This window comes from Dendrobium catenatum, unplaced genomic scaffold (genome assembly GCF_001605985.2).
Source record: "Dendrobium catenatum unplaced genomic scaffold, ASM160598v2 fragScaff_scaffold_1608, whole genome shotgun sequence".
NCBI classification, from domain to species: Eukaryota; Viridiplantae; Streptophyta; class Magnoliopsida; order Asparagales; family Orchidaceae; genus Dendrobium; species Dendrobium catenatum.
In genome coordinates, this window is record NW_021320070.1 from 5,666,957 (window position 1) to 5,678,343 (window position 11,387).

Genomic DNA, 11,387 nt, shown 5'->3' on the forward strand with positions numbered 1-11,387 from the left:
CATGCCACATAATGTATCCCATGGCTTCTATCACTTCTATTCCAAATGAAATCTCTACATAACTTTTCATTCCTTCAATGTCCTCAAAGGAATAAGAGAATGCGACATGAGAAAAACAGGAAGAGAAATATAAACAGTTTTCACCAAAACTAGACTACCAGCAAGAGAGATATGCCTACTTCCCCAAGCATTAAGCTTTTTAATAGATTTATCCAGTAGCATTTGAAAATTCAGGTTCTTTAATCTCCTCAGAGCCATCTTTATTCCCAAGTAATCAAATTCTCCCACCAATCTGACTCCCATAATCCTTGAGATATGATTTCTCCTCCTCCTTAGCACTGAATTACCACACATCAAGGAAGATTTCTTATATTTGATTTTCTGGCCAGTCCAAGTACAATAATCTTCAACAATGTCTCTAACCTTCTTCACGCTTCTCACTTTAGATTCAACAAAAAGCAAGACATCATATGCAAATAGAAGATGAGAAATCTTTTGGGACTTAAAAAAAATTTTAATGCCCACAACTACTAAAGAAAGCATTTGATAATAGTTATGAGCACAAAATAAAAAAGAATGGAGAGAGTGAACACCCTTGCCAGAATCCACTCCTCTCCTCAATCCAATTGGAATTAGAGCCATTAATTATAATAAAAAAATCTGGGATCCTATACACACTCCATTACCAAATTGACAAAATTGAATATGAATCCCAAATTTAACATCATCTTCTCAAGAGTTACCCAACTCATACTATCGTATGCCTGCTCCATGTCCACTTTGATAGCTAAAAACCATTGCTTGCTTTGGAATGCCTTAACTTATCAAACACCTCTTGAGCTAATAGAATGTGATCCAAGATTAATCTCCCCTTCACAAAAACCATCTGTTCTTCAGATATAATCTTAGCAATGATCTCAACCATTCTATTCGACAATACCTTAGCCATAATTTTGTAGATTGAATTATAGAAACTGATTGGACGAGAAGCAACTGGAGAAACTGGGTTTGAAGTCTTGGGAATCAACACAATCATTGTATCTTTCCATTCTTTGCACATCCTACATGTAGAAAAAAACTGTTTAACCTCTCTACAAACATTCTCCCTTATGATGCTCCAATAAGCTTTTAAAAAAAGAGTATGTAATCCCATCACAACTCGGAGCTTTATTATTACCCAACTTCATAACAACCTCCTTTATCTCAAACATAGAAAGCTCCCTGTCCAACCAGATTTTATCTTCCAGTTCTAAAACCATCCATGGTTTAGGCCAGTCTTCTAAACATCACACCCTACTCTTCCATTTATTCTGGAAGAATTTGAAGAACACCTCCTCCACCTCCTTCAGTTCCTCAGTCATAATTGAATCACTACCTCTTCCAATTGTATAAATGATCTTGATCCTGAGTTAACTATAATAATATCATATTTTTTTTTAAAATAACTGCTACCTGAAGAAAAAGCTATTAAGTAGCCAATTCATAACCTCCAACTTCTTTCTTACGATTCACCTCATTAGCAGGCCAATAAAAATTATTTATAGACATTTTCTATATAAGTTCAAATAAGTCCTAAGAGGATTTAGACATTATTGATCTTCTAGCTACATCATTTATGTTTGACCTAATTATCCTACTAATTAATTATAAAAAGTTTTAATAACCAACCAATAGACCAAGGCATGATGAAGGAATTTCCTAAGTATATCCATAAATCTCCCACAAATTTCATATATTAAGTATCCTTTAAACCGAGCAAAAGAAGTGATATCATTTCTAAGTTTGACAATTTTTAAAGGTGAGAAATACTTAGCTAGAACTTGTGTATCAACTCATTCTAAGTAGTTATGTAACATGGGGTCAAAGAATTCAACTACATCTTTTCCTTGTACTTTAGATATAATGAAAATAATCTAAGTCTAATGACATCATTAATGACATAATTATACTAAAATATTATAAAAAATTTAAGAATCTTGCAAGTGTAAGTTAGGATCTTCAAAAGGATTTTACCCATACTAGAAATTTTGAACCATTTTAATTATGACCTATTTCAATTCAAAATTATTTTCCTAGATAGTAGGTGTATTGATACCCTAATGGATTCCTTGAATAACAAGATTAGCATATTCCTTAAAAGGTCTAGAATGGTCTTATCTTATATAAGGTTAGGTATTTTTAAAATATTTTTTTATTTTTCAAATTTTTTTTTGGGTCCTTTCTATTTTGGGATGAAATAAAAAGGGAACTTTACTATATTTAAAAAGTATACAACAAAGATAAAATAATAAAATCATAAACTAATCAATAAAATAAAAAACTTCTTTTTTATATTTCAAAATTTTTATCAAACTTAACAAAGATAAAAGATAAGTATGTTAAAATATGCACTTGTTTTAACAATGTAGTTAAAATTATAATATATAAAGTTACTTTCTTTGTAATGGTGCTAAACACTTGATGGAGCAGTAGGAAGAATCTGATAGTATGAAGTAGAATATAACTTGTTGAGTTTAAAATCTGCCTAGATTTTCTTTGATGTGAAAGTAATTTAAGACCACTAAAACATGAAGTTATACATGTGAAATGAAGTAGTAAAGTGGTGGAGTAGAGTGTCAAACCCCTAAGGATGTATTTTTCTTAATTAAAACTTAAGTACTACAGGTATTTCGAATGCATGACTTATCCTACTAAAAATAAAAGAATGTTTTTAAGTTTTAATCAGTGAAAAAAATTTGTAAAGAAAGATAATAATTATAAAAATAAAGTGTTTTGGACTAATGAATATAAATAACAAAACATTCCTAATGAGACTTTTAATTATAGATGTGGATTAGAGCATATGCATCCCTAGATCTCTATCGAGCTTGTAGGGGTGAAAAGAAAGGTTTACGACCTTCCTATAGTTTTTCTATCGAAATATAATTTAGAATATTCTAATATCCTATGTATTAGCATACCAATATTCCATTTCAATACTCCTAATTATTCTGGCATTCCTCCATTAAGTCTATACATCATACTAAGTTTTAATTACAAATGTGATTATTAGATGCATTAGATGAAGGATATGAAATATTGAAAATATCAATGCATTCATTAAATCATAAGTCTATATTAGAACATATTATGTTTTTTTACATCATGAACATAAAACTAAAGAATTATACATATATGAAAGAATTAACAAGAAAACTCATCTTTTTTTTTATTCATTGATAGTAAATATATAAGAGATGTAATAAGAAAATTATCACCATGAAAGATTAAAAAAATTTCTCCTCACTTCTTCTTCACTAATCACATAATTTCTTATGCAAATATGTTAAGATCTCATAAAAAAAATCATCTCACACTTCTCTAGCCTCCCTTAGACTTTACTTTAAGGGGGCATTAAAGTAACTCACTAACAAATATAAGATTTCACTCAAGTGATATAACTCTCTCAAAACAAAATAATTGAAAAACTATTTATATTAAGTACATGGGTAGGTTCAAGCACTGTGACACTCGACAAGGTGGCACCATGATGGTGAAAAATGAATTTGCTTCTAAGCTTCGTAAAGTCTACTCCGCCATGGCGCTAGTTGACATGGCACAATTATTGATTGAAATGGCACATCTTTTTGCTAAGTTAGTGTAACTGCTCAAATTTATAATTTCTTTTCCATAGTGCTCTAATACTTTGAGCACTATGATGATGCTCAAATGGGGAATCAAGCACTGAGGTTTTGAAAGGTATGGCTCTGTGACACTCATTTACCCAAGAAACCTTGTGGTGCAGTACTGAATTTTTTGCACAACAGCACAGTGCAACACTATGACATTGACTATAGTACCACTTTGATGATTACCAATAGAGAAGATTGGCGCTATTATGTTAGAAATGGGTGCCTCAAGGTGATGATCTTGGAGCTATAATGTGATATAAATTGGTACCATGCTGCTACTTATTAGTTATAATTTTTAATTATTTTTTAACATTTTTTGTACAAACACAACTAAAATAATATATTTTCTCTAAAATTTATAATTATGAATTTTAATTAATTAACACTTAACATGAGATAGAGTAGTTGAATCCCTTTCACCCTCCCAATTAGGTGGAATATCTCTAATCACTTTCACCCTTTGGATGAGGATGAGTAGCCCAATCACTTTCACCTTTCCTAGTGTGACAGAGTAACTAGTATCCCTTTGACACCAAGGGGTTCACTATAGAGGTTCTCTTAAGATAAACATTAAATAATAGATTTACAAAGGTAGATGTTGGTTGGAGAAACCATGTGAAAACTCTCTCTCAAATTCCCTTGAACTATTAAGGATCTTCTCCCTACCTCATAACTTTTCCTTTCTCTCTCTTTCTAAAGATCCTCTCTTCCAAATAATACTTACAAAAGACTCATACCCTTAGACTACCAAAGAATTCTATAAATATTATAATAGAGCTTATATAGTGTGTTCAAAAAATCCTAAAAATTCAATTTTAATGGAACAATTAGTAAATTAGAATAAGTGAATTATACATTATAATTAGTTCAATAACATAAAAGATCATCAAGTAAAATTATAAATCATAAAATAAAATTAGTTCAAATTAATTAAAAGATCATATAGGATGAACCAAAATTAATCTAGAGTATCGCTAGTCATTTATATAGTATGATACATAATCAGACTATATGATCTATAATAAATTTAGATCTAATTTGATTCCTTAATTATATTACTTAAATTAGCCAATAGTTTAAAAGAGTGTATAGAATGTAAGGTTTTGTACAATATACATCATTCAAATTTTAAATTTTAAATTTACCTATTTTAGGTAAGTTAGATTTGATGGTTGGGTTTTTTTTGTTATATTTGATCATTCAATATGAAATGGTATTAATATAGTATAATTAGTTATACTTAAGGCTATTTTCTATGATTTAAATTAAATATTTTTATTATTTTTTATTTGAATGGATCGTACGGTACGATATGGATAATATAGTATAATTTGATAGAAAAATTAAAATATATCTTCTTCACTCCCCCTCTTTTTGGGAGCATATTTACTAAGATAATATACACCTTTTACATATATTTACTTAAGTATAAAAAAATTATAAACTCTTTCAATTAAGTTCTAAATTTAGAACCCATTCTTTAGTTCTTATTATCTAGCAGCTTGGTTTGTGCTGAACATTAATTGTTAGCAGCGCACATAGAAGAAATATGAAATATATAAAGTAGGAAAAATTAAATAAATATCTAATAATATTTGTAATCATCAAAATATGAGTTCAAGCTCATGGATTGCAAATACTAGAAAATAGAACTTTATATTTAGATCTTTTGATCAGATGTGGTTGCATTGCCTTTGTAAACTAGAAGCTATTAATTTAATAAAGGAAGTGTATGCTAGAATGTGTTGAACACATCAATTTCGATATAAAATTAGAATCAATATTAAAACATTATGATATTATTAGCTATTAATGCTAGAAAACTAAAAGAATGTTGAACATAGATGTTATCATTGTTAAGTGTACAGTGTATTTCTACATAAACCACACAACATCCTACATACCACCATTTATTTTTGACTTTTCAAAAGTTAGGGTATGGATATCATTAGTTTGATTGATCAAACATCTTCTAGAGTTCATAGATTTATAGTAACAGTAATAGATTATTTCTCAAAATGGGCAGAAGTTATTTTATTTAGAAAGGTTAAATCTCATCATGTTCTAAACATGTTTGGAGACCATATCATATATCTTTTAAAAGATCCTTATCTGATCTTATCTAATAATGTTCTATTATTTAAAAGCACTAAAATAAAAAAAACTTTATCAGATGTTATAATATCGATTGGAGATACTCAACAAATTATTATCCTAAGGCAAATGGGTTGGCCGAGACATTCAATAAAATAATGGTGTAGATTAAAAAGAAAACTTAGATGATAATAAGCATCAATGGCATGAGAAGGTTATTGAGGCTTTTAGGGTATATAAAATTACATATATAACTCCATCTTAGTCTAGATAATATGATTTAATTTTTGGAGAAGAGGCCATCCTAACTTTAAAATTATAGTTATGTTAACTCAAAATTATAATAAATTTTGGTATAACTTAAAACTTTGGTTAATAGAGCTTGAAGGCTTAGAAGAAAAGCATATGTGGGAAACTTAGAACCTCAAGCTATATATGGCAAAGGTGATTCAAGCCCACGATAAATTAGTTTATCCAAGAACTTTCCAAGTGAGGGAGTTATTTTGCTTCTACGAAGAAACATCCTTGCCCACCAGAAGTTGGGAGGTAAACTTGAGCCAACCTAAAAAGGTTTGTTCATGGTGGAGAAAGTCTAACCATAAGGATATTATCATCTAGTAGATTATATAGGATATCATTTTATGTTACCTATTAATGGGTGATATCTTAAGAAGTATTATGACAGATGATTTGTTAAAGGAAAATTTTAATAGATAAAGGAAATTTTGAAGTTTCCTTACTTGCTTGGATTAGATAGTGAGATTGGGTCTAGATAACTATACTAAAAATTAATGAATTTTAAAATTCCACAAAACTTATTTTAAATTCCATACTTATTCTTAAGGATTTGTGTAAGTGTCGAATGAAAATACACATATGGGAGTGACCTCCCATGTGAGAAACTAATAAATACTCTTATTAGGTAGTGACTATCCATTCAAGTCTAAAATTTTCTCTTTTGTTGTTTTGATATAGTCAGGAGAATGTTGGATCCCTTAAATCTTCTGCTCACTATTCTATAGGATAAGGTAAGTATTAAATCTTCATATGTCATTAATTTTTTATGATCAAGTGAATTTTTTAATTTCTTAAATATTTTATCTCACTATTTTAAAATATTTCTTTCTTTTTTTTAATCTATTTTGATATTGTTAGTTGATCATTAAACCCTTCTCTTTAAAATTTCCAAATGGTCAAGTAATGTTTAAATATTTCTCTCTTCTTGTTAAACATCCATTAAAATTTTCTTATGAGGGATCAATCTCCCATTCAAGTCATCCTTCAAAAAGAAATTTATTTGTTTTGTTTTATTTCATGTTAGACATTTACCATTTAAATATCTTTGTATTAAGTTGATTGTCTCGATCAATGGCAACATATGCTATTTATTTTTCAAGTTCATCATACATTTTAGGGGTCTAATTTTTTACCCAATTGTTTTTACTAAGGATATCTAAACCCTAAAACTCTAAAAATCACTCTCAAGTATGGCATCATATGGCTATAATATTACCTAGCTTTTTCAAAAACCACAGACTCAATCTAAGGTCCCTTACCCTAGCTTCCCAAGCAAGAGGTTGACCTATTTAAACTTATTGAGCTAGCCCAAACTAGCTACAAAAGTTAAACCAATGCATTGACCTATTATAGCCTTCTCTTTTCCATAAAAATCTACTAAATAAAGAGTATTAAAGCTCCTAATAGCTTGGATATATTTAGTCTGCCAAACTAGGTCAACCAAACTATAAATTTGTCAAATTAGACTAGTATGGGTTAAACCATTACATATGATTAATTAGTCCAACCAAATTACTCAACCTTGGTCCATTTGAATTACTATATGCAACTAATAAATCGACTAGTTAATTCATTATGAGTTGACTTAGTCAAATCACTTGAGTTAGTCAAATCAATGCACATATGGTCATACCCTTTCAATCTTCAACTCCATTCTATTAAACCCATTAGACTTAACACAAGTAGCCTCCAGAGGTTTTTTAAAGTCTATTCCAATCATCTTGACCAATATTGAATTATTAATGTGGTTAAATAGCAAATAGATTCCTTCAATTTTTAAACCCATTGAAATTAATGCTTCTAGCTTTATCCTATCAATTTGGCTTTTAAAACATGTTATAAAACCTCCCTAATCCTCTCTTAAGCCTAGCCTAAGGATAGGGCTAGCCTAGACACTAAAAAAGTTTTCCCCTAATTGAAAAATGACACCGTGTCATTTTCAATTTGTTCAAACTACCTGATGCCATATAATGGTCTGGAATAGTTGGCAGGCATCCAATCAACCATTTTGAGGGATCCTAGCACTTAGATCTACTAACAGGGCATGGAATAGGGAAAAACTTCACACATGAATTATCTAATCTCAAGAGCCTCTCCAAGAGGGCTTGTATTTAATTTTTGTTTTACAGATCCATACCTACATTTCCCTAGCATTTACTAGCAGTTTAAAAATCTTCGAAGGTTATTTCCAACACTAATCTTTAGCTACTCCATCCCAGCAATGTAAACTTCTTATTGAGTGGTCCACTAGTCTTGTATTCTTAAATTACTTTGTGCTTATGAAGTTATGGAGCAAAATAAGCCAAAGAAAGCCCTTTTAAGATCCTTCAAACACTAGTAAAAACGTAACCCTAGCTTTAGACTTAGGTTCTCCTAAAAAACAATTGCATGCTTCATATTTAGCTTCCAAACTTCTTATGATGGAAGCTTAGATGCCAGAGAGTATTTATAGAAGTTCTAGTCTGAACATATTTATCATATAAAAAGTTTAAACCAAAATAAAATCCTAAGGTTTCATTTTATCCTAAGTGCGTAGGCCACATTTTGACCTAAACATTTTGAAATCCTTGGTGGTCAATCCATATAATAATAGTTCTTAATTCTTGCGTGGATCGTTTATTCTTATGTATGGGTTTGATGAAAGATGATTGCAAACATAAAATATTAAAAGAGACTCCTAAGTAAATCAAATTAGGGTTATATCTAGCCACAAAAAAAATTAAAGGATATTCAATTTAAATCCATTGGGGACTAACCTCAAGCCTAGTGAACTTAGTGGCACACTAAGCCTTCAAAAATAATTTGACATTAATTAGAGTTCACTAAGGCATTTCAATAGTAAATTATCAAATTAACCATTATTTTTTGGATAAGATTTATAATTAATTAAAAAAAGAAAAAACAAATAAAAAATATATTATAATTAATTAAAAATTAAACATTTAATTAGAAAAATATAAAAACCACCATCAAATCTTATTTTACTAATATTAATAGTAGCTTTAGGCTTAATTAAAGTTTGATTAAACAAAATCATATAGAATTAATTTTTAAACCAATTAACCCTAATTTTTTTTATGATTTATCCTTAGGTAACATGTATATAGCATGTTTAAAAACTAACCAATGGCTGCTCATGCTTTTTCGCTACTTGGAGGCAATTAGGGTTTTAATCTTTGTGCTTCTTCACTTCACTTATGGTGTTAATTGTTTTGTTTTTTCTCTATATTTCCTTCCTTTTTTATTAGATCCATGTTTCTTGTGGATTATTTTGAGGTTTTTTTTTTGTTTAAAGGCTTTGGGAGATGACGTCCCCGACATTATCTATCCCTGCATCTTCTTCATTTTTAGATGGTAAATCTCAGTCTTTTAAGGTCATTTTGGTGGGTTCCTCATCATCTTTTGCTAAATTTTATTTTTTGCAAACTTCATTTAAAGGTTATCTAGCTTTGTTGTTTGATGACTATATCATTTTGATGTTGGCAGCACCTTTGTTCTTAATTTTGTCACCAAGTTTGTTCTTGATCACGCTAATTTGGATGTTATTCATAAGTTTTTTATTAACCTCAAGCTATCTAGCTCTTTTCACATTGGCTTACTAGATATATTGCGATTCAACATTGTAATGATCTAGATTTTAGCCTCATTGTTTCAAGGACATCTTACTATATTAAAACTTGTCAAATGAGATTACTCAAATGGATGCTAGATTTTGATGTGCACGAGGAATTCCCTATTTCCCGTGTGTGGATCTCCTTCCCAAATTTGCATCTTCATTTTTTTGATTCCCAAATCTTATTTGGATTGGCTTCGATCTTTGGTTGGCCGCTTTAGACTGACCAAGCTATGGCATCTACCTCTAGGCAATCTATGGCTCGTGTTTTAGTTGAGTTGGATATTTCTAAGAAGTCTCCTAAAGAGATTAGGATTTGTTTGAAATTGAATTGGTATTCCAAAAAGTTGAAATTGAAAACTTACCCATTTTTTCCTCTCATTGTAAGATGAATGGTCATAGGTTAACAGAGTGTTATAGGTTGCATCCCCATCTTTGAAAGGAGAAGGAATCAACCAAACAATCACATAGAAATGTTGGCCTTATGGTTGACCTTGATATTGTGATTCCTAATATGATTGTGGTTGACGTAATATTTGTAATATGTAGTATATTATTGAGGAATATATTCTTAATGTGGTTGAGGGTACTATTACTAATGTCCAAGATGCTACTGAGGATCCAATACAATGTACATTAATTCACAATGAACTGTACTCCACCCTTGATGATGATCATAGTCATAACCAGGGAGAAAATCTTCACTCTATCTCTTCTTTCCTTAATGATTGTTAAAATGTGGATGAACAAATGTTGGCTACTACTGCTAATAAAAATATTGTTTCATCTTCATCTATTACTCATTTTGCTCCTAACAAAAACTTGCCTGATATGGACTTTATGATGTAAAATAATAATTGCTCTAATATTGTTCCTACTCTATCTATTTTTATTTCCCAGGAGTATGGACAAACTTATATGGTGGAAGGTAATGTTGGTAGTGGTTTAAGAAGTAAAACTAATGTGGAGGATGGATGTATCTTTCAGGAGGGTGAATTGTAGTAGTAGGTGAGGCAGGTAGGTTTGACCAATAATAGTAAGCTTCTCTTAAACTCTTATTATCATAGTGATGCTTTTACGGATTCATAGGATATGGATATTATGGCTAAATATTTAGTTAAATATGACCATGACACTAGTTACATGTAGGAGATGTAGGGAAAAAAAGAATATCATTTTATAATCACCTAGAACCACCCGATTGCATACTTCTCATTAATTTTGTTTTTTTGGCTTAGTTCTATTATTTGGAATGTTTCTATTCTTGTTTACATTGGGTGTCCCTCCTCTAGGTTAAGAGTTAAGAATTTATGTTGTGTTTACAATATTTCTATTCTTGTTTTGCTTAAACCCCTTATTTCCTCTGCTAAGTTGGTTAGTACTTCTAGATTTTTGGGCTTAAAGTATGCTATTTCATATGTGGCCAATAAGATTTTGGTGTTATGGAAGGATCTTGTTAGGATTGATGTTATTAGATATTTCACTCAAGTGCTAGATTGTAATGTTTAAGTTTTAAATTTTTATTATTGTTCTTCTTTTATTTATGCTACTTCTTCTCGATATACTAGGAAATTATTATGGGTTCAACTTAGTGACTTTTATAATATTTGTGATTTATCCTAGCTTATTGGAGGTGATTTAAACTATATTTCTAATCCTTTTGATCATATAAAGGGCTCTTATCCATCCTATCGGTCAATAGAGGATTTTAA

The 11,387-nt window shown here is 30.0% G+C and overlaps 1 non-coding gene across 1 annotated transcript; it reads left to right on the top strand.

Moving 5' to 3' along the window:
- Positions 1 to 1,677: 1,677 nt before the first annotated feature.
- LOC114581233 lies at positions 1,678 to 1,784 on the top strand. The gene has a single exon (XR_003703122.1). It is a non-coding gene; the product is annotated as a small nucleolar RNA R71 (small nucleolar RNA).
- Positions 1,785 to 11,387: the final 9,603 nt, after the last annotated feature.